Below are 27,905 nucleotides of genomic sequence, written 5' to 3' on the forward strand. Positions count from 1 at the left end.
CTTGCCCTAAAGGAACAGCTGTGAAACACCCTGGTGTTCAAATGTGCAAAAGTCAGTGCAGCCAGCAGCTCTGGGGAGGAGAGCTGTGCCCCGGGGCTGCTGTGGGATGTGAAATACACAGCCCAGGTCACAGCTGGTCACTTGCCGCTGCTCACTAATTTGGCTTTGTGGACTCCTGGGGTCATAGGGCAGCCGGAGGCCAAGGGCACCAGACTGTGGTGATATTTTCCCTTGGTTGTGTCTGTTTGTGGGCTAGTTAGTTCTGTCTGTACACTCCACTGGCTTTTATCCTGCTCGTGTTCCTGATCCGTGCCTGCAGAGGTGTCTGGAAGTGCATGCTGTATCCAGGCACAGCAAAGTGAGTCAGCTGCAGCCTGCATGCAGCACTGAGCTGTGTCCCCGCAGAGCGGGTGACGTGTCCCAGGCCTCCCACTGCAGGTAATTCTGTTCTGTAGCCAGGAGAATTTGCTGCAGTTGGCCTTCCCCCACCCCAGTGATTTCCCTGGCTGCCCCAGCTCCCTGTGCCCAGCTGCCATGTGGGCAGACTGGGGCTGGCACCAGCAGTGCTGCCCAGGGGCAGGTCAGAGGCCTGGCTGGGCTGGGCATGACAGGGACTGGCACAGTGCTGGCACAGCCAGGCCATCGTGGGCCCTTCTTCCAAAGCACAGCTATGCAATGTGCATGGGGAATTACTTTCTGGGGTTTCTGAGGAGTTTTATAGAGAAGCCCCATTTTACAGACTCAGAGAAAGAAAAAACACACCCAGCTGTAAGAGAAATGACAAAGAACCTGAAGGAGATCAAAACTGGAGAGACAGAGAATGCCATGATAGGGAGACAGCTCTGAAATGCTGCGTGGTTTTGTTTTCTCTGTCATCTCATCTGCTGTCTAACCTGTAGCTCTTTCAAGAAAGAAATAAAATACAGCTTGGCTTGTGGAAGTAAGGAGAACAAGTCTGGAGCTGGAAATGACCCACCTTATATAGGACCAAAAATTCTAAGGATAACAGTGTGAGCCACAGAATTATGGATTTGAGTGAAACACAGAGATGGGCATGGAGGGATGCTCTGCAGGGCATGCTTGATATTTTTAAAACAAGCTGCAATAAAAAAAGGCACATATACATGTGTCTGTATGCAGAAAACTGACCTTACCTCCAAAAAAGCTCCAAACTGAATTTTGCAAGTGTGACCATAAATTTAAAAGGAAAGGCTCATATTTGCCTTTTCTAGACCTTATTCTGCTTTTGTTTTCCCCTGTGAGAGGAAGGTGAAACCAAAGTGGAGTTAACCCATCTTGTAGCAGGAGCAAGATGATGCTTCTACAGCCTGACAGCACTGGCTAAGACTGATCTTGATGAAATCCCTTTGATTTTTTGCTGATGCTTATAAATATTCTGGAGGCAGTGACCAAAATATTTGAAATGGCATGGAGAAACCAACCTTGGTGTGCACAATCTATATGAATGTTTTCAAAGACTGATTTCTGGAGTCTAAAGTCCCTCCAATTGAGACATTTAAAAAAAAATGCTGTGATCAGGAAATAGTGTTTTTCTTTATTTTGAGCTTCCCAGCTTTTGTTGGTTTATAACATACAGAAATATAATAAAAAACTGTTATGCTTTAAAATTTGGCATAAAATTAGAAGTTATTTACCTTATTTAAAGAACCTAATTTTAGGAGATCTCCCTTCCCTCCTTTCCCAGTATTTAAGAATGCATGGGGAGAGTTTAAAAAAAAGAAAACTGTGTGATGGTGGGATAGCTTGCTTGACATTTCTCAACAAAAACTGAGTTCTTGGTTTCAGGCTATTTTTCTAGCCTGAATGAATTTTCATGGTTACATCGTAAACCCTTGAAAATCACAGTTTATAGGGAAATGGGATACAACCTTAGTTATGATATATAATGAGCTGCCATTCTAAAAAAAAAAATTGTTAACTCCTTCTGGGAACTTGTGACTATATTGTGATGTTCATGCACCATCTGTTTGGTTATATTCCAAAAAAACGTGATGGTGAAACATGTATAGTCTAAGTGTCAGTTTAGATTAAGTGATCAGCTCCATGAACTACAAACACAGACACACACCTACACAGCTAATCAATCTGCACTTCATTTTTCAGCTCAGTGCATATCATTTGCAGAGGAGAGAACTAACTCATATGTTTAATGTGGTTAACTTTGCAATGAGGAGGCTTTTCCTGATCTGTATGTTTTTCCTTGTCTGTAATTCTGTTTTGGTGACAGAATTTGAAACTGGGGAGTCACACTCTCAGGAATGGTGATGTTGGCTTAGAAATCATGACCTTTGAAATGTAAAGACTTGGGAATCTTATTAATTAGTTTCTAGGCCCCTTAAAAACATAGGTGTGAATTTCACAATTAGCAGAGGTCTGGGGTGGGACTTTGAGCAAGTTCTATCAGTTATCAATTATTTGGCCAAGCAAACACTTTCAGGAGGCAGTTATAGGGTCTGTCCTCTGACCCTATGGTGTGTGTCAGGCAGGAGCTGGAGCCACAGGGCTCAGCATCTCTTTGGCTTTCACCACTGCACTTTCACACTCAGCACTTGTGGGTCACAAAGCCAGCAAGACTGCAGGTACAAGGAAATTTTATTGGCTTAGTACAGCCATCAAAAGTTATTGGGCAAAGAAATCTCAGCAGCTGGGGATGGATGTATTGGAATTACTGACTGAAAAAAAGCAGAATGGGTCTTCCTTCCTCAGGCTCTGCACAGAAGAAATGAATGAAGTGTAGGAATTTCAGTTTAAGTTAATGCCGTGTTAGCTGATGCACAGGCAGCTTCAATTCTCTTTAATTAGTGCAGCATTAAGTGACAAAGTATTTAATCAGCAAGCTAACAAGTGCAGTGGCTGATTGCTCTGTGCATGCACTTGTGTGGGGGCGTGACTGAAAAAAGTAAATAAAATTACTTTCGTTGCTTTAAATGAAATGGGATCCCTAATTTTATTACAGCTGCAATCGGTTTAGAGGCATGATAGAGCAATAAAATTGATTCTATCCTGTTTTATTCCTTTAACAAAGTATTTAATTAAAAAAGCTAATACTGTAATTTAACTGTTTAACTTCTTGAGATATGAATTTAGGCCTTATTTCCAAAGGGTCTCTGTCGAGGGAATGATCCAGCTGTCTTATCTTGGTGTTGTACTCTTGCATCTAAAGCACGCATCTTTCTATTTACCACTGATCAGATTGAAAATTGAGCCCTCTTTTCTTAGAAAGGTCTAGAAATCATGATCCAAGTACATAAGCTTATTAACTTTCAGTATTGCAATTCATTACATCAAGGTCTTAAGATAAATACTGTGAAAACCCTCTAACTGCTGCAAGCCACTTAGTGGCTTAGTAATGCAGATTACCATCAGCATGTCACCCTGCACTACGCTCTCTGCTGGGTTCCTGTTGAATATTGTCCAGTTCAGGATTTCTGTCTCAGATCCAAAGCCCTGTGCAAAGACCCTGCAGTTACCTGTGGGATTGCCGCTCTGCTGTACTAAACCAAAACTGCATGAACTGGCAGAGGGTGATTTGTATGGTCCTTTCTTGCCACTGAGTGCATGGATCTCACACACATGAGCTGGAAATGACAATGTACCTATTCACTTTCAGACCCAGAGCTTCCAGTTCCAAGCGGAATGATTGCTGAACCTGATGTTCCAGGCACAGAGGGGACTTCACGTGTTAGGTACCCACCAGTCAGAAAGGCAAACCTTGTGCTAAGCACTTTCTGAAAGTAAATCGGACAGGAGGCAATGGTGATAGATGGAGGCACTCATAGAAATAGTGAGTGTATTAATTTATGTGGGCGTTAGTGTGAGAACAGTGGAAACTCGAATGGGCTTTGAAGTAAGTGAACCAGCTACTTTAGTGTTAGCTAACTACTTTACCTATTCAAGAACTTCCTTTGTAACTCCCTAAGAGGGAAAAAGGAGACTTTTCAATTAATGGAAAAAAACCCCATGACTGACAAATGCAAAATGGCCCCTTGTAGCTGAGTGGCAAAAATCCTAAATAGTCATTGAGATTTTTCTCATTGTTTTCAACAAGCTCATAATTTCAGCCATAATTGATAATTTGTAGTTTGAGCCATCCCAGAAATATGATGGGGGGGCTGAAATAACTCAGGTGGAAAGGCTGATGAGAGTAGGTTGTTTGTGGAGGAGAAGGGTGCAGAGCACACCACCACCCAGCTGTGGGAGTGGGGGACGGGAGCCCATGCCCACAGCCCTCCTGAAATCCATGCCTGAGGCAGCGGAAGTCATCCAAAATCTGTCACATTGTCTCCACTCTTTATCAACAGCAGCACTCCTGGGAAGTTTGTTTTTTGAATTTACAGTAGGCTGCTGAGGGAGGTTAGCCTGAGAAGACAGACATGGAAAACAGACCCTTGAATATGAAGTTGACAGGTTTTATTTAGAAAGCTGGCATATGCACTGGCTGCATTCAACTCTGCAGTGTTCCCCAACTTGACAGGCAATCTAGAGTATGGTGTATATTAAAGAGAAGTAGTTTTGAACTCAGATTTTGGTTCCTTTCGTACATTTCCTGTAACACTGAACATTTTTAGACAAGTACTGGTTTTGTTTTTCAGTAAAGACTACATGGCTTTTTTTTTTTAACAGCTCACTGAAAAAAAATGTGTAGTAGCATAAGTCTGGCTGCCTAGTTAGGCAAGTTTACTTGCATTTTTTAATGCAAATATAATACCATCAGAGTTGGTCATAAAAGCCTGCCTGAAGAGAGTATAGGAAAGCATGGCAAAGTTTTTTATGGTTTTAATTTAATCTCAGAAATAATGTCCAGCAAGTAGAATAATCTACATAACTACGTAAGCAGTATCAACACAACCACAATGCCTTTGAATTTCTCAGTAACCTTAGGAGGATGGGTTGATACTGCAGATCAAGCTAATGCCTCTCCTCTGAGATGACAAAGTAAATGGCCTGTTCATGGGACCTAATGCTGAGTTATTTTATCTCATTCAAAAAGAAATATATGTGAAAGAAATAGATGATTGTTCATCCATCTGCTATTGACCTCGGTTCAAGTCCTGACTCAAGAAAATGTCTTTGGGAAAGCACTTAAACACAAGGCCTGGTTTTACATGCTTTTCTGAGGGGGAGGTGGCCTGCAGAGTGTGTGCAAGTTCTTTCTTCAACTGTTAGAGAAAAAAAATGTATGTAGTCCAGTTGGAAATCTTTCAGAATGGGAAAAATTAGGAAACCTCAAAAAACCTGCCAGCCATAATTGTTATAATTGTTGAAGTGTATTGGTCCAGAGTCAAGGTGTTGCTAGATCTGTGTAATGAAGGCTACCAGGCTGTACTTTAAATGTTGCACTTTAATAAATGTCTTACATTTATTGAAGAGGGGGTTCCCACGCAAGTCTTCCCTTGTGTGTAGAAGTGTTACTGAAGAACTATGTCAGGTAATTTCTTAACCTTCATAGGCAAGTTCTGATTGCATACAGAGCACATCACCATCATTGTGATGGTCCTTTGTGATCCTAGAACTGCAGGACTGGCTGCTGGGAAAGATGTAGATTTTGGGAAAGCAGCTGAACAGTTTTGTAGTTTACCTTAGATTGGTCCCAAGGGCTAAAAATTATCATCTATTTTAGAGTTATTATGAAATAAATTTTTTAAAGCAGCAAACAGAGAAGCCTTCTGCAACTTTCAACTTAAACCAATCTCAGAGATGGCTCAAAATCAAATAAAAATAAGTGGAAGTTAAAATTTTGTTATGCAAGTTAAAACAATTTAGGTATTATATTAGTCCCTGTAATATTTTCTTACTTGGTTTATACAAACTTATCAACATATCCCAAGAGTTTTACAGTTCTCTTACACACCTTCATTATATTGACTCTCTGAGAGCAAGTGTGAAAAGAACAGAAAATGAGCATATGACAAAAAGGAGTTATTAGGCTTTCTCCTAAAGTGGGGTTTAATCTGTGTAAGTTCTCTACATGGAAACAACCCCAGGTGTTCAAGGCTTTTGGCTCAGGAGATGATGAGACCCAATGTCTGGCACCTGAGTGACTCAGTGTGCAGATGGGGGTGGTTGTTGTTGATTGCTGGTGACCAATCAGCCCATTCCCCAGGTAATATCAGGGAGCTCCCAAGGCAGCTGTTTCTGAGTCAGAGATTTTCAGGTTAGGCCTTATAAAGAAAAGAGTTTACCCTTTCTTCCCTCTCCCCACCAGAAAACCCCAAACTCCACCTACCAAAAAAAAAGGGTTATGTATTTCTTTGGAGTATAAAGTGTTTCAGCTTCTATGTGTATCTATAAAGCCTGAAGAGCAGGAGGAATTACAGAAAGCTGATTGTTTATTGACTGGTAAGTGAAATGAACTTGTGGATTTAATCCAAGTGTGTCCTGTAACTATTGCTACTTCTGTTTTGGTAATCTGAAGAGAAAGTTCCCTGGAACTGTCATTTGGGACTGAGGCTAAAAGGCAGAAAATAAGAGTCAGGAATCAAACTTCAAGAAGGTTTTCACTTTCATTTGTCCACTAGGTGCTGCTTCTGTTTACAGCTAGAGATTGCTCATAGCAAAATGATGCTCATGGGGGAGGATGCTACTTCATGGTCTGAAATGAGCTTGTGGCAACATGGAGAGTTATTCCCTGACAGGAGAGCTGAGCTTCTGGAGAACCCTGGAGTAGGAGAGAAGGTGTTAGCAGTGTTTTGCCTGTTAACAGTATAAATGCTGTTTTCTGCCGACTGAGTTCTGGCTGGACTAGCCATGCAGATTTATGGTATCTCAGTGGTTTCATGACACTGCCTGCTGTGCAAACCCTGGAGCTGGTTTCTACTGGAAACCAAGTACTGCAACACAGGGATCACAGATGCACTTAGAAGTCAGAAGTACAAATGGAAGTGATAATTTTGGAGTGGTCCTTTCCTAGATTTTAAGGCTCTTTCTGTCCTACACTGGTATGTAGGAAATATTTTTAATATATACTTGTTTTTCCTTGGTTAAAATGAAATATTTAACATAGAATGTTTTCTATGTATCTGGACAAAAGGGAATAAATAGAAGAGGGCAAGGACAGGGAAAGGGGAGAAGAGCAAATCTCTGAAGAAGCTGAGGAGCTTTCCAAAGAACAAATAGTATGATCTACTTTGTTGCTAAACTGATTAGCTCTCCTATAATCACATCTCAGCTGATGAACTTTGTGATCTTCCTCTGTAGAGCTCTCTACGGCTGTTCTATTTCATTCCTTAAGAAGATTAGGTGGGTAATCCTGAAGCTCCACAAAACCACCTGTTGTTTGGGCTGCTGTATAATACAGCTTTTGGGGCAATCCTTTGACAGTTCAGAAGTAGGATTGTGAGCAGGCTTAGTTATTTGTGTACCTGCTTCTTGCAGTCTGCATGTGCTGTGTGGCCCTCTGGGCTGTTTCCAGCAGCATAAGTTGCTGGCCCTTAGGAAAACTGGACCCAATCAACCTCCCCTCCCTCCTGCTTTCCCTTCCCCAGGGACTGTTTCTGTCTGCAGCAGCACTGCTTTCCTTGCTGTAATGACATTTGCAGAGTCTGTGTCTTTACCATCTGGCTGTTCTAGGGTTTCAAATGCACCAGGTGTTGGTAAATTCATCCACTTCATCAGAAAGGGTGCCTTGCAGTGTGTCTAGAACAGAATTATAAAGAAAACAGAAAATAACCTAAAAAGAGATAAATGCTTTGGAGAGAGAGAGAGAGTAAATCGAGTAAAGCCAGTCAGCTGCAGGTTGAGCTGTAAATAATAGTCATGCCAAAACTGGGTCAAAATCCTTGTTCTACATAATCTGCTGGGACACAATGGTAACTGTTTGGGCTGGGATGTTTTCCTGTAAGCCGCACTGTCTCACCATCCTACTGAAAATGTCACTCACTAGAAATGAAATTCCTAAATTTAAACCCACAACCCTAACTCCAGAAGAATGTAGGAACTTTTCTTTTCTCCTCAGAAGAGTTCAGAAACCTGTGAAGAAAAAATATATTTGTAAGATATGAGTTAAATACTCTGGGCTTCCTGTTTTTCTGCGCTGCCAATGTTAAGGACACAATCTAACAATATGTTAAGCTGGTGCTTAATTCTAAGCATCTTAATGATCTAATGGTAGTAGGCAGTAGTGTGGCTGTTTGTCTGCTTTGATTTAAAGACTTCCTTAAATGCATTGCTGATTTTGGCTTTCTCCACCACAGGTTAATACATTGTGATTAAAAATGAATAAGTGCAGGCATATCATCAGCCACAAAGTTGTCTTTGTCAATCCATTAAAATAAGATTATTCTCATCAGTATGTTTATTCTTTTCCATCCCCCCAAATGAAGCCTGTGAGGGGAGGAAAAATAATTTTCACATCATAAATCTTATTATAAATGAGGAATTTCAGGCAAAGGTCTTAAGAATGTCTTACATTTAGTGTCTTTTCCTACGAAAAGACAGACAGACATTCAAGTAGTTCTCTCATCTCCTGCTTACTCATCTGTCTTTTTTACCCTAAAAAAGTATGTTTTGGTCAAAGAATTTTCCAGCATCTGGAGAATGCATGCTGGGAGTAAGAGTTGCACACTGCTTGTGTCCTCCCTTAGGGCCATGATGACAGGTAGAGCTGCAGCTGTTTGCTGCAGTTTGATTACAAACACGAGATTTTGTGAGCCATGGGCGCTGAGGAAGTTGCGGAACAACTTGTCAATTCTTTTCTGACTGTGGAAATCTGATGGCTTTAAAAAAAGGTAAACATATGGCTATTATGTTTGATTAATCTGCTTCTTCAAATTCCCTGGCAAGGAATGAAGGGGTCACCAGACTCAAGCATAGATAAGTCACTTCTGGTTGCCCTTCAATTTGATCTCTAGTAATCACCATTAATGTTGGTGCAGCTTAATTGAATGTTTTGTATTGCAAAATGGATCCATATGGAGATCAGCATTTTCCATGCTTTAAATGGCTCAGTAGAAAAAGAATTATCTGAAAAATGTTTTGACAGGGTGTCTTAAGTGGCAGACTTACAGACTAAAGCAGAAGATTACTGTTGTGAGGATCAATTTTAACAGTGGTGCTAAAGGTAAATGGAAAATAGATTGATTATCCTATTCTTGACAGTGCAGGGCAGAGAGGGTTAATAACAGGAGTATTCTTTCACCATGTTCTTCTGGCTGAGAAAGCTCAAGGTAACCAAATGTAGGGATATGGTTTGATTGACAATGGTTGACAAACATAAAGACATTGATTGTTTCCTGCCATTCAGCTTGTAGACAGGTTGCTGAGTAAAGAAGTGTCTAATTAAAATTCCTTTGTGCTGTGATTCCCCTAGAAACACATGAAACCAACAGATGAGACAGCAGAAGAATTTAAAAATACTGTTTTCTACTGTTTCAAAGTCCCTGTTTTGCATGATCAGTTTAGAAACTTGATTCTGGAGGTTTGTCCTTCGATGCAGCTGTCCTGTGAAGTTTCAAGGCAGGCTTGTGCCTCTGCTTTCTTTGTGCTTCTGGTTAATGGCTTTGTATTTTCTGATGACAACTTACCAGGGCAGAACTGTGATAAACTGGAGCTTCTCTCAAGATAAGGAGTAAACAAACCAGGGAATTTAGTCTACTTTTGGTTGAGGAGGTGAATTTGAGTTGTTGATGGCTTCTTTTCTTCTTCAGAAATTGATGCATGAACTTAGGAGTAGAAAGGAGCTTATCTGTTTTAGCTCTCTGAAGGGTAGGGAATATGATAGGGGAAAACAGCTTTTTTGCTTGTAGCAATTACATGAACAGCAGAATTCAAACATTAAAAATTCTTCCACTCCAGGAAGTCAGCATGCTATAGCTCAGCCTTGTGGTTGCTCCCATTGTACTGATAGTAATTTTCTGTCCAATAGTTTCTGTAAGACAAATATTCTCTCTATTGCAGATATCTCCTGCTGTTTATTCAAAGAATCACAGTTTCCCAGCCTTCCTAGCTCCCGAAGGAAGTGTCAAACAAACTAGGCTGCCACAGGGATTGGAAAATCTTAAATGTTTTGTAGGAAGAGTGCTTCTAAAGATTAAAATAATGCTGAAAAAGCACAGCTTTTTAACTTTCAGAGGTTTCTGTTGCTATCTTGTAATCTGTAAGACAGTAAAAGGACCTTTTTCCTAGTAGAGAACTCTAGATTGTATCTTGCAGAATTGGAGAACATTGAGTGGCATTATATTCCAAAGTACTGAGATACAGCTACCAAACCTTCAGAGGAGACAGAACTGGGTGTGTGTATATACAGCTGGCGATAGCCATATTTTTTATTGCAATGAAATGTAGGGATAAAAACCCATGAGTGAAAAAGTGATTGTAACTACATTTAATGTAGGTATTTGCATATTCCATGATGATAAAGGGGTTAAATGAGACTTCTTTTAGGTCAGTATAAAAGGATCTTTCAATATGGTAGTCATTAATTCTAGATTTTACATAAAATACTTGTAAAACAAACAATCTTTCTCCTTGTCTAGGTCTTTCTAGAAGCTGACTGCAGTGTCACTGAAGTGTTTGAAGTAGGGGGAAATAAGAGTTGTATGGCTTAAGACAGTGAGAAAAGTCAAAAAGTCACCTCTTAGAGAAACAATGCCTGGAAAAATGAAGAAAATAAGTTGCTGGATGCTTTATTTCTTATTAAAGTTTTTGGCTGTAGAGAATCTGTATTCCTTAATGGGATTATTTCTGATTATTTTGTTGGAATACTTTCATGAGGATGCAAGTTGGCCACAAACTGCAGTCCTTCTGATTGTACAGGGCTCTGGTGGAAGGCCGCAGACAGAGCGCTGTCACTGGCAGGGATGCGCACAGACCTGCTGCTAAGTTTGCTTTTATCTAAAGAAAGGGCCTAAACCTTCCTTTGGGGCTTAAGTGAGAGAATAAGTCATAGGAAAGATCTGGAGTTGTCTGAGTATCTAGAAGTGCTTTCTTTTAATTTACGATTTGCTTAATGGAAGATGGACTTCAGTCCCAAAAGTGGCAAAAAAGTCATTTGACTACATTCAGGAAGAATGTGAATAATTCTGTGGTGTGATTTATTATGTGCCATTAAAAGCAATTTTGGTTTAATCAGAAATCATAGAAAATATGTAATTAAAAAGCTCTCAAAATGTATGGGTTAAAAATGTCACTTAGTATGGGTTTATAACAGCTTCATTTGTCCATTCTGCACTTGGAGCTGTATGGCAGGGCACAATCACATGTATAGCACAGTGATTTATACAGCTGAGAGCAGACACTAATGAGAAAAAGCTTTTAAAATAAAGACTTGTATTATATAATTTACGTAGCTATGGCCATAAAAATTCAAAAAATACTGAACAGATAGTTTCTAGGCTTTAATGTGAAAGTGTCCAAGCTTTATACCCTTATGTATATAAGAATATAGTAGGAAAGAGCTGACAATAAATCTGGAGGACAGCTATATCTTGCTAAGTGGCACTTCAAAACTTGTATTAATTCTAAAAGCTAAAGTCAAACTTGCCTTTTCTCTCCCTTCCTTATGCAGCGAGGAGTTTGGACTTCAACTGGTGTTGGGTTTTTGTATTGTAGATGAATAGATACCTCTTGTATACACTATAGAGGCACACGTCAGAGAGAAACCTATGTTATTCAATACAATCCAGGCAAAAAAAGTCTTTAATAAATTATTTATCTGAAGACTTTTTGTGGTAGGGAAGGTGGTGCCCAGCTCTGGCTGGCACAAGTCAGCAGTGTTGATATTAGAAGCTCAGGGCTGACTCCCATCTGCTGCCAGGTGATAGAACTCATCATCAGCTCTTGCTCCTGTTTAGTAGTTGGCTGGAATTGCTGTGCAGTAATGTGGAAAGGCACTGGCAACCTGGAACACAGCTCTGCACATGAGCAGGAAACAGCTGTGGAGGGAATGCTGCTGCCTACTTGTCCCAATTCTGCTGTTTATGTGGCCTGTCTGCAGTGAGCTGGGTTTGAACCTTACAAACACCTTTGCTGCCATTAGCAGTTGTCTCTGTCAAAAAGTCCTGCTTGTGTTTTTGAGTTGAAAAAGGCTTTACTAATGACAAGAGTAAAGAAGAAGAAAAAGTTATAAATAACTAATACTAGAAAGTAGATAACTTCATCAACAGACAAAATCTTACTGGAGAGTTGAGTGATCTTGAAGGTCTAGGTACTTTGATGCACAAATAGAATCTCAGTTCATGAATCTCAGTTTACAAAGGCATGAAAGGCTAAGTATGTTTGGGTTTTTTTCTGACTGACATCTAGTAACTGGCTCAGTAATATCAGAGAACTGTTGCTAAGGCTTTTGCAGGGCAGTCTCTGCATTTCATACAGATTCCATAGGTAATGCTGCAAACATTGCAGTGCTATTCCAACCAGTAGCTCAGAGCGGGGCCAGTTTGGAGTCCCTGTCCAAGAAGGACTTTAATGATGTTAAGTAAAAATTTATGTATCACAGAAACTAAATAAACTTCTACTATAATTTCTTAAAAATGCTAAAAACCCTCTAAAATACAAAACAAACAAACAAAAAAGAACTACTTCAAGGACTAGTGGATTCTTAAAGATGGATTTTACTTGTGAAGCAATAGGAGGATTTTTTTTTCTTAATTGCTTTTATAAGCAGGATTGAGGAAGCTGTGTAAGAAACTGTAATGGGTATCTTTGTAAACCAGGAATAGGAGATGTTTATAAGTCTTGCTCCTACCTGTGGAATCACTGGAGATCCTGTAGGGTGGATGGCCTTCCTTTGGGGTCAATGCTTCCTTTCACTAGAAATGGTACAGGGGCCCAGTTACATATCCTGATGAGTGTTGCCTCAACACCAGGGAAAGACCTTGCCTGCTACCCCAGGTAATTTTTCTGTGAATATCATAGCTGAGGAGAGAAACAGGCAAGTTTTGCCTAGCCCAGGAGCCTGAGCTAGGCTGGGAGCCAGGCTGGATGCCAGTGCTGTGTGGTGTGCATGCTGAATGACTGCTAGTAAAACCATTGCCCTGCTCACATTCAAAAACATAGGATTATTTTAGCACTGTATTTCTGAGGTAATTATGTAGGATGGTCAGAAATAACCTGTCAAACCTATTGCATGAGGAGGAGCTATTGCGTTCCTAGGTACAACCTCTAAATTTTTGGCACCCTGGGAGCTACTTCAGCCATGAGGGCTGTTTTGTGTGGTATAAGCCTAGGGTGAGTCTTTAACATAACATGGGCAGGCTTTTGCAAGGTGTATTAGTAGAAAAAGTGATATTAATATACCTGTTAGTTCACATACCTGGTGAATTACAAAATATTCTAATTATAAAACAATTTATCTTTCTCTCTTTTCTTTTTTTTTAAGAGTTCTTCATTCCTAAACAATAGTCAGTCTTAGAGGAAGCTAACAGGGGACATTTCAGCCAACTAATAAAAAATGCAGTGTTTCCTGAATGTGTGATCTTTGCTTGGCTTTTGTTAGATTAATAATTTAGTAAATATAGTTGAGTGTGTTTAATGCAATTTTCTCCTGTTTAAAATGTTCTCATAGGTAAACAAAAAATCACTTTTATTTGCGCTTTCATGAACAGAATCCCATTTTCCCTCCCTTCAGGATGATCTAATGCTGCAGCAAATAGGGGATGGAGAGTAGAGGGGAAGGGTTGAGCAGCCAGGTTGTTCAAGCATTGCTGTCAAGTTTGAAAGGCCAGTGCAAATTAATTGCTTTTCACAGTTTCCATCTTTGTAAGCACTTTGCATATCACCATGACTTTAACCAAAGGAAGCTTGGTGACGGTGCTGTGGCAGAGCAGGCAGTAGAGGGGTCTGGAAGTGAAGGTGAGGCATGAGGACAGCTGGAGAAGCAGAGTCTGCTCTTGCTTTGCCTGCCCCACACGGGCACAGCAGAGGTGCAGTGTTTGAAGGGCTGGGATCTGCTCCTCTGCTGCTCTGTGCACAGTGCTGGAGTCATGGTGATTCCAGCTGCTGGTGCTCTGACAGCTCAACTCATCTGTGGCTCTTAGTGAGTTCTCCTGGCCTGCTGCCCTTTCCCTCTTCCAAATGGTGCTCCTTCACTGCATGTCACACCGTGAGCTACATAAAAGACAAGTTCTCAGTTGCTGCAGTCACTGCTCCAGAGGCTGTGAAGGGTTGATGTGCACGGTTGTGGCTGCCAGCAGGTGCCTTTCCCTCACATGACTCATGGGCTCCAGAGCACATCATGTTGTGGAAAAGATAAGGAAGGAAGGATATGGCCATCCACCCACCAGCAGCTGGGCCAAATCAAACATTGTATTAAACAGGTCTGCTGCCTTCTGCTGGAAATAGAAGCTAGCAGTAAGCAAGAGAGTCACACGGGCTCTACTTTGAGCATTAGCAGAGGATCATGCCTCCTGTTCCCTAGAGGCTGTCCAGCACATCATCTGCTGCTGTGGGCTACGTGCTCAGCAGCCAAAAATTGGCATTTGGGGAACAGATATTAAGTATTTTTGCCTAATTCTCCAGAAATCTTACTGGTAACTAGACCAGAAATTGCACTGCCTGGTATGAAAATTTTATGTTAAATAGTTCAAATGCTTAGTCTAAAAAATTAAGACTCTTGTCCTTTCACAACTGGAATACAGAGCAGAATATTCAGGTAAAAATAATTTATGACAGTAATATGGTATAAACCAACTTTTCAGCAGCCAGTTGCTTAAATTCCTTCTTCCCCACTCCACACTTGTCAAACCTATAGGGAAATCACTGCAAGAAATACCCCTTCTGCCTGCTATATTCATCAGAAATAGGATGTTGTATGTGACACTTAACTGTGTAATGAAAAAAGGATTTTATATGCAATGATCTGGAGGATCAAGAGGTTAACTAGTTTTCTGAAACTAAGTCTTAATTTTTACTGGCAACATCTAATATTAATTACTAAAGCTCACACCTTTCCCCATTAAATTCTGAACATTTATGCACATTAATATGAGGCATCTAATGGCTTGACAGCTTTAATTTTTTTCACTGTGTGCATTTCATTTTGTTTAACCACAAGAAAACTGAACTTCTATTTATTATGGGAAAAATTGATTCAGAATAAATCCTGACAGTTTGAGTTACTTCTGAGCTTTTGTATTTAATGGAAACACAGTATGAAATCCCTTTCTGTGCTCCCTGTGTGGGAAGGGGGGATTTGACAGTAGGAGAGCAGATATCACCACTAATAAAAGTGACTGCATGGCAGGGTGGGACAGGCATGTTGTGTAGGCATTTTGCTTCAGGACCCTTCCCCAGCAGGGAAGCCCCAGCATGCTGGTAGAGAAGTGCAGATAACCAAGAGCAGCTCCAACAGGCTGCGTTAGTTGTGATAAGTGCAAGATTGCTGGTGTTGCTGCCTTTACACCAGGGGTTTCTGCAGACCACAGGTAGTCAGTAGATGATCAGGTGTCCCTTCTCCAGCCATCTCTTGATGCCTCCAGGCAAGCTGAAGCCTGTATGGTAAGTGCAAATACTGCATTCAAAAACCAAGCCTTGTTTGGTTGGGCTCTTCCTTATTGCCACAGTAACAGTGCAGAGGTCTGGTGCTTATTGGGCTTTGGCTGAAATGCTCAGTCTGGTGTGACAAGCATGGATGCCAACTGGGTTGAGTATGTAATGCTGCAAAACTGGAAAGTGGTCACCAACTCATTTCACACCAGCTACTGGAGAGATACCAGCTGAATAGAAAGGCATATACTTGGCATGGTATTTAAGAAAGAAAAAGATCCAAGCCATATTTTAATCATTAAGAAACAAAGCATAAATGAAATGCTGGCTACAGAAGAAGGCTAGGTATGGACATTGTGAGGCTCTCAGGAGATTCTTTACAGGAGAACAGTTACTGCAGCAGAGTTCAAAAGTGGTAGGGAGATGCTCAACAAGCAGAGTGGAAAGCAAATGAGCTGTCGTTGATAGGACAATGACTATTAAATAGCGATTTCTGCTTTTGCTTGCTTGTCTACCTTGTTTTTTCACTTTGACTCAGCATGAATAGTAGCTTAATAAGTGCTTTTGTACTGGTAGTCCCCTGACAGTAGTACTATCAGGTTAGATAAGCTGTGAGAAATTCAGGACTCCTGAAGCAGAGGTACTGAAGCTTGGTCCCTGCCCCCACTGTTGCTTGTCATTCCTGCTCTTGTTGCCAAAGGGGGATTTGTCCTCATCACTTCTGACACTTTTCTGTCTTTAAGATTGTTTTGTAAATCATGGATGTTGGAATCACGTATATCTAAGCTGACTAGCGTTCAGGCTCTTGTGCAAGGATATTGCTTGACAGAGGGAGAAATCCTTCATAGTCCTTACCCTGCAGTAACATAGGATAGTGAGCAGGAAATGGTCTGATAGTTAAAGCAGATGGTTTCTCAGCAAAAGCCTTCTGTGACTTGTGTTCTCTGTAACTTTTTTTAGTGAGACGAACCAGCTTTCCTGATATGACAGCTTCATTGCTGAGCCTTGTGGAAACATGCTGCCACTTAGACTAATTTTACCTTGCAAGAATATGAGAGCACAGTGGTAAAGCAAAAAAGTCAGCATTGCTATGATTTGAGAGATGCTTTTTTTTTTTGCTGTGGCATAAGTGGTTGCCAATAGAGGGAAGCAATTTGTTAAACTATGCAGAGAACAACAGTTTTAAAACATAAATGGGTTCCTGCTTTTCCTGGTTTTTGCATATCTGCATTGTGAGCCAATGCAATTGCTAAAGAGTGTTCCCCAAAAGGGCTGTTCTACAGCTATGTGGCTTGTAAATGACAAGACTTAGGGGAAAAATGATAAAGGCAAACATCTTCCAGAAGACTGCACTAACAGGATTTGGCCTCTGAAACAGGGTGCATGTAAATGAATGTAGAGCATTGGTGTTGATAGAGGCCAGGGAATGCTGCTAACAGGGCTGGGGAGCTGGGAGATGTAGCAGTGTGCTGGCCTTCCAGGGAGAGAGGGGACCAGGGAGGTGGTGGCACGTCTGACACATCTTGGTTTGTGCAGACCAAGGGAAAGGGGAGCATGCCTGCCTTTCCTCTGAGGTATAAAGGAGGAGCAAACAACTGTGTCCTCTCCTCTAACTGGTGCATTGGACCTTTGTGTAAGTAGGAGGTGAAGATATGATAATTACTTTGTTTTAGGCTATGTTGACTTCCATTGAGTATATCAAAAGGTTTCATATTAGAGCCTGAGTGACGCTGAGGTGGTTTTCCTACAGTGCTACCTACAGTGCCAGGTGTTGTGTTTGATGAGAAGGGATCATGGTGGTATCTGATTACATTCATGCTTGTTCAGAGTTTTCCTTTTTTGGAGTGATTTGAGGTCTCTGAAGGTCAAAGTACATTTTAAAGGAATTAAAACTAATAATCACCTATAAAAATTCAGAAACCATCTGTGGAAATGCCTTCATCATATTAACTGTTTGCATAAAATATGAATTCTTAAATGATTGTGCATTCATCGTCCACATTTCAGCTCTATGAAGCTGAATTAATTGATTTTGAATTCACGTCTCAAGACACTTCAGTTTCCTAACCCTGTATTAGGACTCTAAATGACAAGTTGATGACATCATGATAATTTTTCTTATGTAGTAAATGGTGAAGCCATTAACATATGACTTAACAGGAATATATGACTTTGGACCAAAGAGAATGGGTTCTCAAAGAAAAAAGTTCTTAGTCAAAAACATATCTTCAACAATAGCAGGGAAAATACAGAAAATGACTGTAAAATTAAATTGCATTTTGGATGGATACCATCTTCTTTCAAGTTTGTCCCACCGTGATAATCCTTCTTTATTTAGTGGTATTGGCCTTTTCTGTTTAGAGACCTTTAGTGAAGACTTGTTTTGTATTTAATGTATCATTAAAGTGACTTAAATGATCAAGGATGTGGTAGGCCTGACATTTATTTTTTAATTATTATCATAAATAAAGAGCCATCTATATTCCACACCTGCTGCAATTATAAAAATATATTTTCTTCATTTATAAAACAAATTATGTGCTTCAGGGAGTCAACCAGAGAGATGAGATGCTGTTCTTTTTGGTAATCTCTCTATATTGTCAAGGTCTATTAGATCTGACTGCAAAGGGCCAGCAATGTGGTTTTTATGCCACGCAATTCATGAATTCCATGCAGTTTCTGGGAAGGGTATCTGCATAATAATGAAAACAGAATTGTAGAGGAAAACCACTCCAGAAGTGTTTTATCCCAGCCTCATATCTACACTGCTGGGCTGTGCAGCCTTAGATATTGTATTTCTGAAAAGAGCAGTTTGGTGAGAAATGATACACTGGTCACAAAAAACTCAGGCTAGAACAGAGAAGAGCCCCCTTCAGCTTTTAGATACCATCTAAAAAGCCCTCCAGTTTAAATTTTGATCAGTTTAAAGATGAAAAGTTTCATATGAATTTAAAAAGCTGAGCTATATTTTACTCAGCATTGTGTTCTATTTTTGTTCCACTTGTATGTGTAAGTCAGCATTAGTTATAAAATGTATAGGTAATTACATTTTAGAAAATACAACATATTCAATTAATCTAATCTGAGACTCCATTTGTCGAAGTACTCTGCTTTAGTAGTTCATAATCCCTTCTTATGCAGACTATCATATTTATTTTTTTTAATGAAAAGTCTATGATGAAATAGTAATGGTATTTTAGCACTCTTGGCAAGACTGGCTACAGCACAACAATGGAATCAACTGGTTACAACTAAATAATTTCACTTCAAATTGTCGTGCCTTAGGTTAGACAGTCTTGTCTAACAAGGCTGAGAGAAGCTTTCTATGCTTTTCTGCGTGGTGGAGGAAAGCCTCTTTTATATTATGCTAGAAAATTTGTTTCCTAAGCTGCTCTCCCTGTTCAACAGTAACTGACTTCAGTGGGTTGTGGTATCCTGCACAGCAAGTGAAGATGTCTTCCATTTGGGGGATTTCTTGTGATCCCATTAGATGTAGGGGCCCACACAAGATCTTCTGAGGTCCATGTGTCTCTCTGAGGCTTCCCTGTCTCACAGCATGTCACAGCTCTTCACACTTGGGAAGGTTTTACCAGCATGGGGTGTCAAATGTGACATGTTTGCTTCTTGTGACACACCAGGATTGTCTAGCATTCGTCACAGTGCAAATTATTAGCTGAATACCTTTTGATGAAATAAGATATGATGGCAATTTGGTAATTTAGTGTAAATTCGTAAATTTGTTGTTTTAAAGTTTAAGTAATTAGTTAAAAGCATTTTGATTAATGATAGCTAACAGCTTGTATGTATGAATATAATAGTGCTGAGTGGCTGTATTCCATGAGAAGTGATTGATTGTGTTCTGGGGGTGCACATATGTTCTGGGTGCATATAAATTATTGTTAGTAAGGCAGTTTCACTAATGGGATTATTTTCAGTGGTATTTCTGCCATTTTAGTATGCTTGCTTCTCAGTCTTATTCTAGTTATCCAAGACTGCTCTGTCTTGCATCAGTATGGTTATTCTCTTGTTCTCTTTCATGTAACTGTCATACCTCAGGGACAATGGTAAAAAGAAAAATGAAAAGAAAATGTATTTTGATGTCTTGAAAACAGCGACATAGACAAGAAAAACCCCCAAACCAAGAAGCCAAACCCATAATACTTTGTATTTTAAGCAAACGAAAGGTCTACTTTGAATTTTTTGTGCCAAGACAATTTGACTTTTAGGATAATGTTTCCACATATTTTCAACAGCCATCTCAGTAAAACCCTTTGGATGTCTGTCTTCCATTTGCTTTAGTCTGAGGTAGGAATCCAGACTACATGGTGAAAGAAACTGGTCTCTAAACATTCCCACAATTTGTTCCTCAGGATGCACACCTTTCTATCACTTGACATTCAGGGAAGTAAGTGTTCTTTTGTTAAAAAATGGTTTCTTGAAATTGCATTTGAAGGCAACAAACTGAACTGTGTGGGCTCAGCTTACCAAGCATATTGCGGCTGCTGTGGTGGTTTTGTTAGCACAGAGAGCCCACTAGACATCTCTGGCTATACCAAGAGATCTGTGTGAGCACTGAGCTTCTAGGATATGGCCAAGAGGTTGACTAAGACTTTGCTGTGAGGTGTTAGAGATCACTTGGAGTCACTGGGGATTTTGATATGCAATATAGAATGGAATAACCTAGGAGGGGATCAATGTAATACCAGGCCACCACGGGGTGGAGTGAATGCAGAAGTGGCATCAGCTCAGCTTTGGCCCCAACCTCTGACCTGGGCAACAGCTCTTTTGCTGCAGCCCACAAATGCAGAGCTGCAGAACATGCTGTTCTGAAAAACGAACCCAAGGTGCTAGACTGGCAGCAATTGTTGTGCCGTGCTCAATTGTCTCAGGGATACAACTAAAAAGGCAGCGACCGAGCATGTCTTCTGTCATTCCCTAGTTCCATGAACCTCACTCAGGATTTACCCTGACCATTTTTAGATATAAAGGTGTCCCTCATGTCCTTTCAGGATTTGGCCTCTATCTCAGACTGTCTGGAATTTTGTGGGGAGGATGCCTGTCTCCCACAGCCCAGACTGGGACCATCCACTCATTTCACACGGTGAGGAGAGCAGCTGTCAGACAGTTACTGCTTTCATCCACCGACCCTCTCCCTCTGTTATTTGTGCATTTCTGTCATTTCTGCCTCTCTTCTCATGTGCAGAATATCTGCTTCTAGATGTTCTGAGCAGTTTCTGCATGCAGATCTGGAGCAGGTTGCCTATCAGAAATCAATATTTTAAATGATGTTTTCCCCACAAGATTATTATCATTGTAAAATCAAAATATTTTGAAGATCTTGAAAGCTCCAAGAATATTCTGTGTATGAGCTGACAGGAAACCATAATCAAATTGTCAAGCAATTGCTTCTACTGTAGCAAAGTGAGAATGTTAGATTACATGTGTCAGCATGTGAAGATAAAGATGGTGCAGTGAACAGCAGGCTGAAGGCTTGATAGGAGACGGGGAGTTTATCGCTGTACACTGTAACCTATTGTGGACAGTTCTGCTACCTCAGCAGTCCTCAGTTTGCATTAAAAACTATGATCAATAAAATGCCTCAGTTTTGTCATTCTACCAACTTTATTTGATCAATTAAACTGAAAACTAATTGCTATTCCAAAGGGTTAAGTAATAAAAGATGCAGAATACTAATGTATGTTCAGTAGTTGTTTACTGAATCTAATATTATCACTGCTGTAATCTCTTCAAACTGGCATCAAAATGTATGCTGCTGTGATTATCTGAGTAAGAAAAATGGCTCATTTATTCAACATATGCATTGGCTGCTGATCTGGGTTTTTAGATTTTTAAAGATTTATGATCAATTTTTTTTTCCAGTTTTCCTGTCCTTATACCTGTTCTTCTGTAAACTCTTCCATCTTCCTGTTCTCTGTGACTGTTCTATGTTCACTGAAAACTTCTTACCAGTTTTTGGTTCTGAGCTTGGGACTCTAACCCGAAATGTGCTAAGAACTTGAACTCTCATTAAGTTCAGTCAGAATAAATGACTCATCACCTTGAAAGATCTAGGCTTGTAGGACATGTTCTCAAGTAGCCCAATCATTCCTGTAGCTTTTTCTCTTGTAGAGAAAGAAAATGTGTTTGCAGGAGTGGAATTAAAAAGGCTTTTAACTCTGGTATCCAGATTGCCATTCAGGGTGATTATTTAACTGTAGCAGATAACAGGCATTTAATATCAGTTAAGTAAATGAGTAATTTTAGAAAAGTACAGTAATTAGCCAGTCAGCTGGTACAAACTTTGTCTGACCATGAAAGGACTTGTAATTCCCCAACAAAATTTAAAAGGAAGTAAACAGTGATACAGGATGGGAGAACGAAAATAAATACTAGACAATCAGAATTAGGTTGCCAATGGTAGATTAAACCAGTATTGTACATTGAGAACAGTGAATGGTGAAGGGAATGAACAAAATTTTATAATTTTGCTTGGTAGCAAAATATTTGCAAGGGTATTGTTTGAAAGTATATGGAGGGAATTATAATGGAGAATGACAAGTGCATGAAAACTGACAGAATCATGAGCATGTAATTTAAAGATAAGAAAAACAACAACAAAAAAAAAGATGAATTGTGAATGTTTAGACTGATTTAGAAATAGATTTTTAATCTTCCTGGGGCAAGGGCTTGGAGCAGCCTGCCAGCAAGACTTGTAAGTGGTAAGTGTGCTTTCACCTGCAGTCATATGACTCAATTTCCTCTGACTTGCACTAGAGAGGGCAAAGCAGAGCCAGTCGGCTGTGCCTCTGCCTTCTTGCTAGTGGGTGTTGCAGGTGGACTGTCACCTTAATACTAAACAAGAAGGTAAATTTGTATTTAAACTGGAAATTAGTCAGCTAGCGAGACAATCATGTAATGTGGGGCTGGGACTAGACAGGATATCCAATGACTCAGCTCTGGTTCTCTAGTCTTGCATATTTTATCCTAAAGAACAAATTATTTCTCAGAACTATTCTATGTCTGGTAGGGGCATTAATTCACAGATTGAAGGGCAAAGTCTGTGCTTCTGTGATCAGTGTATCTGCTGTTTTAGTATGTCATTTGAGAATGTGTACTGGGGAGCAATATGGCCTAGGCTTGTACCTTTATTTAGTACCCAACAGGCAAACTCTCTCTAAATTTAAATTTCTTTGCTCCTTCTGGGGGTCACATACATTTATAGCTGATTCCTATCCCCATTAAAGCAGTAGGAAGACGACAGATGAGATTCTCATGATCTGGAGAAAATATTCTTTGTCAGGGTCTTGAAGGCTTATGAAATGTTAGAGTCTGAGTCTCAGAAGAAGAGAGAGTGAGGCTGTGACAGATCCAAGAGTAGTGCTAGGGTAAAAGGAGATCTTTCATTCCAAGCTACTAGTTCTTTTAAATGAGCACTTCAGTGTCTCCTCTCTCCTCGTTTTCTCTCCATCAGAACACTTTTCCTACAGTCCACAGCAAGGTATCTCTCCTCAATATAAGGAATTTGAGAATGTTGTTTAAAAGGTATGATTTAAACCTATATAAAAATGACTATATATTCACAATATCATAGAAGAATATTGAAATACAAAAGGAAAGTTGAGAAAACCAGCTGGGCTGAGAACTTACTGAGAATTTACTTGATGCATGTTCAGTACACATTAGTTTAATGCTCAGAAACTTTTGTTTGCCAGCAATCTGTAAGGCCTTTTCATTACAAATTACGGTTTGTGTTCAATCACTGTTTTCTCATCCCAAAGGCTTACCAACTCTATTTCACTAAGCAAATGTATCTCTTCAGTAAATTTTTTTATCATCATGCACTTGCAGCCCAGAGAGCCAACTGCACCCAAAGCAGGGCAGGGAGGGGACTCTGCCCCTCTGCTCTGGTGAGACCCAGCCTGCAGTGCTGTGTGCAGCTCTGCGGCTGGAAAAACAGAAGGGACAGTGAGCTGGAGTGAGACCAGAGGGGAGACCATGAAGATAGTCAGAGGGCTGGAGCACCTTTCCTATGAAGATGTGCTGCGAGCATTCAGCCTGGAGAAGAGAAGGCTCTGGAGAGACCTTAGAGAACCTGAGTACCTAAAGGAGAGACTTGTGAAAGAGGGACTTTTGCAGGGGTGTGCAGGGCTAGGACAGGGGGCAATGGCTTTAAACTGAAGGAGGTAGGTTTATATTAGACTCTAGAAAGAAATTCTTTGCTTTGAGGGTGATGAGGCACTGGAACACTGCACTCTGTATCTCTGGCTATAGTGGATGGGGCTTTAAGCAACGTGATCTAGAGGAAGGTGTCCCTGTCCATGGCAGGAGTATTGGAACCAGAGGACCTTTAAGGTCCCTTCCAACCCAAACTGTTCTGATCTTAGTTGAAAGTTATGCAGCCAATAAGTTTTGTTCACTGTACCTAAGCAATGAATCCTGACTGGCTTCTGTCTTTGTGCTGCTACAATGGGAACTGCAAATGAGTAGGAATTAAGTAGCAGTTACTGTTGCTTTAACTCTTAGTTTGAAACTGCTTACTTGTGGTTTATTTTTGTACAGCTCTCCAAGCTGCTTAGCTGAAAAGGCATTTAAAATGTTTGTTGTATTGCTGGGAAGGATAGCCTGCCAAGGGCTATTATGATGACAAAATAAATGCCAGTGACTGTACTTTGCCAACAGAATATTGGACCATAACTTTTTTTTCTTCAGCGTTTTCCAGAGTCACTATCTGAATGGAAAATGGCAAGAGTGTTGGGGTGAAATGCTGTAGATCCAGCATTCTCCCTTGACTGGCCCTCTTCTTTACATAGAGGACCATCTTCTTGAAATGAATCTTATACAGGACCCTACTTCATCTTCCTGCCTCTTTCAATTGCTTTGATAATAATAAGAATTTTAGCATTAGAAGTATGCCTTTGTAGTATCACTAAAGGAGGACTCTTTGTTGTCATACATCTTAATAATTTATCATGCTCTTGATAAGAATTCTAGATCAGTAGAAAAGAGTAAACAGGCTCAGGGAGACAGCTGTTTGATGCTGATGTTAATTTTGCAGCAACCAAATTGGTCTTCTGTCATTACAACTTAAGATGTATAATTGCAAGATCATCACTTTGGAAAAGTTACTGCTGCCAAATATTTTATGAAATGTGTGTTAATTAAGCAGTTTAAAATGAAATGCACCTTTCCTTACTAACATGGAAAAGAGGAAATAACTGTAGTGTTGAGACCTTAAAACATTTATAAATGAGGAGGAGAGCATGCTGCAATCTCAATGCTAAAATAAGAAAGATGATTTTTTTTGGAATATAACCAAGCCATTAGAAATGGACAGACTAGTGCCGATTAAAATAGAATTAAACTGAACCTATATATAATCAAAAATACTGAATGCTTGAGAAACTGATAGTCATTTTTGCCTATCTCAGTAACCTGTCTGATTAATAGGGGCTAAGGAAAGCAAGGAAGTATGTAATAAAAAAGGTAATTCTGGAGAGGGAAGTGGTTTAGTGATCTAAGTTTAGGTATTTGGGAGTTTCTATGTGCTTTTTTTTCATGATCATGTCTGTTAGTGTGTTTACAAATAACTTTAGTATGAAGTCATATGGAAGAACAGCACGGGAATGCAACATCAGCTCAGTGAGAAATGCCTGCAGTTGTTTGTGAACTTGACTGTATTTGGGAATGATGGGCTTTGTAATGCCCTTTGTCAGAGGTAAAAAGAAAGGTGGCGGTTCTTAGCTCCCTCTGGTACACTCCTTATGAGAAGTGACAGCAGGTCGGAGTGATCTGTGAAAAAGGAGAGCACAAAATGTGTGACTTGTATCAAGTTTCTGCTCAAGTGCAACGAGAACAGCAAAAATGGTTGTTGGATGTTAATTAGTCTGTTTCTACCATATTGGAATAGACTTAGCTGCAACAGAATTCTTGCTAAAGAATTCTAAACATCCATTTGGGAGAAAGCAGAGAGAGAGACCTTTGTAGGTGGGGAGATAAAGCATCAGTATTGTGAAATATTTCAGGAAATTTGAGGAAATGAAGCCAAAATCCCCAGGATCAATCTTTTGAGAAGTTTAACAATTGTAGAGCTTAATGAAAGGGAGATACTACAGGTTCATTTGTTCTTATTGGAGAAAACTATAGCTTAGGTTCTAGTCAAAGATGCAGTGGTAGAGGCCAGGACTTAATTTATAAAAATGAAAGGTGCTACAGAAGGATAAAAAAATCTGATCTTGTGGCTCTGGTGATGTGGGTTCTGCTTGTGGAGCTATGCTTCCTTTTAAAAGAATGTGTTCAACTATTTGCCTCATTACTACTCTGAGCTGGTTCTGCTTTCACCTTTAGGCACATATCTCGGAGTGGGCAGATGTGTCTGTTGATCCATCTAGACTAGACCCCACTACTCAGACCAGCTTACTGCCCACAGGCAGGAGAAGCCTGGCCTGTAAATCTGCTTCTTTGTTCCTTTGTAATCCAAGTCCCTATCCCAAGAGCACTGATTGCCTGCTAACGTTTCTGGTATGAGGACAGCAGTAAAGACGGCTATTACAGCGGAAATGGAACCAAGCGCAGCTAGGCAAAAGCTAATTAAAAATGAAGGGGATGAGGAGCCTGGAAGAGGTAATGGTCCTGGAAAACATTTTGGTCCTAGGACAAAGGGTTATTTCTGATAGGTTTTCTTAAAAGCATTGTCAACATAAATTCCATCTGTTCTGTAGAGATGTCTTTCTGTTTCGGGTATCTTTCACAAACCACTGTCACCGTGTAATTGTTGCTGTCTCATCTTTTCCATCTGGGCTTTTTCTCTTCAAAGTGATTTTAATTGTTGCAGTAACATAGCCACTCTATGGATCTTTGTTGCATTCTCTAAGAACTCTTGCCCAGTGCTGAGCCAGGGTAGAAGCTGTCCATTATGAACGAAACACAGTGCAGCTTCACAAACAGCATTATTGAAGAGGCACTTTGCATTATTCCAAGTGCCCACTTTACTAACATGTATCTATTCTCAAGAGTAATAAGGGCTGCATTTGATTCTCTGTGAGCAATTCAAGGGTCAGGGTCTACACTCACTTGTGCTGGGATAAATGTAGCAGAGCACCACAGAAGTCAGTTGTTGTTATGGCTCTGTATGGCTGGAGCAGAGATTGAAATGTTTCTCTCTGTATCACAAGTAGGGCTCTCCCAGGCCAAATTGTAGATTATATTTCTTAAGTACTTATCACCAAATAGAAGAAATATGTATTTAACAACCTTAGAGAAATGAAAATAGGGTTTAGTAGTTTAAGATATTAACATTTTTTGTCAATCTGCAGTTGGTTGTTTGCCCTTTTTGTCTAACACTATTGTTTGTAGCTTTCCATTTTATTTGGGCTTAAAAAAAAGATGAAAGAGAGGAGTAATATCTTGTAGCATTTTTATAGTAACAGTTATGGTAATTTTAGAACATTGTCATGACAGTTGGTGTGTTAAGGTAATTTGAAAACATTACAACAAGATGAAAAAAAAATCTTTTATGCTGATGATGGCTGATTTACTCGCAGTGGAAGCCTTGGTTTTCATCTCTGTTAGTGTAGCAGGCCTGCTGTTGCACCTGCCTCACTACTTCTGAAATAAAATACCATGGGCTTTTTGGAGGAAGGTTGAGAAACTTAAAACAAGGATTATAGCCTATTATAATTCCTGGGTTTTGGATATCCCATACTGAGTCCCCACTGCTGAGAGTCTGACCTGTCTGGAGCTGCACAGTGATGTGCTGGGTTATTTTAATGAAGAGGATTGAAGGCAAAGAGATGAAGGGCATCTTTCTCCAAATCATTCATGAGTCTGTGCCAGAAGGCCTGGGGTATGTTGAGGCTGCCATGCGTGCTTCTGGTGTTCCCCCTGGCTGGCACAGGGTCTCCCCACTCTTGTGCCTTATTGCCTCCGCTTTCCCAGGGGCTGGCTCTCCTTTCCTTTTCCTTCCATCTCATTGAGGGCAGGAAGATGTGGTTCCCTTGAGCTGAAAATAAAAAAAAAAAATGTTACTTTTCCACCTTCAGTTTTTAGTGATTTTAATGGGCATGATGGATATGGGAAGAAGGCTGGAGCTGGCTGAGGGGTAGAAGTTGCTATGGGATTGTCATGGGATGTTGAGGTGGATCTAGGGCCATGCTTTCAACCAAGAGCTTTGCTGATGAAGAGTGAGGCTCCCCCTCCCTGAGGAGGCAGAACTCATTGCCATGGAAATTGCTGAACCACAAAGCCTGATCTGTTCAGAAGTGCTTTCAGTCCAGGACAGTTTTTGGAGCCACCTCTGCACTGACCCTGTTTTCCAGGAGAGTGTGCTGGAAGTGGCCATGTGGAAGGGAGAGCAGAAAGGGGCCAAGAGACTGAGGTAAGGGCTTTGGGGATTTGCAGGGGATGTCTTCAGAAGTGAGTTGTTCCTGAATCAGTGCTTCCTTACTGAGGTGAGGACTAACTGCTCC

General features: G+C 40.3%; 1 long non-coding RNA gene across 1 annotated transcript in view; it reads left to right on the forward strand.

Annotated features, from left to right (window-relative positions):
• Positions 1-6,203: 6,203 nt before the first annotated feature.
• The window catches only part of LOC135451282 (uncharacterized), a 79,813-nt gene continuing 58,111 nt past the window's right edge, over positions 6,204-27,905 (forward strand). The window contains exon 1 of the long non-coding RNA XR_010441261.1: positions 6,204-6,360. This is a non-coding gene — a long non-coding RNA (uncharacterized LOC135451282). The remainder of the gene's footprint in view (positions 6,361-27,905) is intronic.

Source organism: Zonotrichia leucophrys, chromosome 8 (assembly GCF_028769735.1).
Source record: "Zonotrichia leucophrys gambelii isolate GWCS_2022_RI chromosome 8, RI_Zleu_2.0, whole genome shotgun sequence".
In the NCBI taxonomy this organism is placed as follows: Eukaryota; Metazoa; Chordata; class Aves; order Passeriformes; family Passerellidae; genus Zonotrichia; species Zonotrichia leucophrys.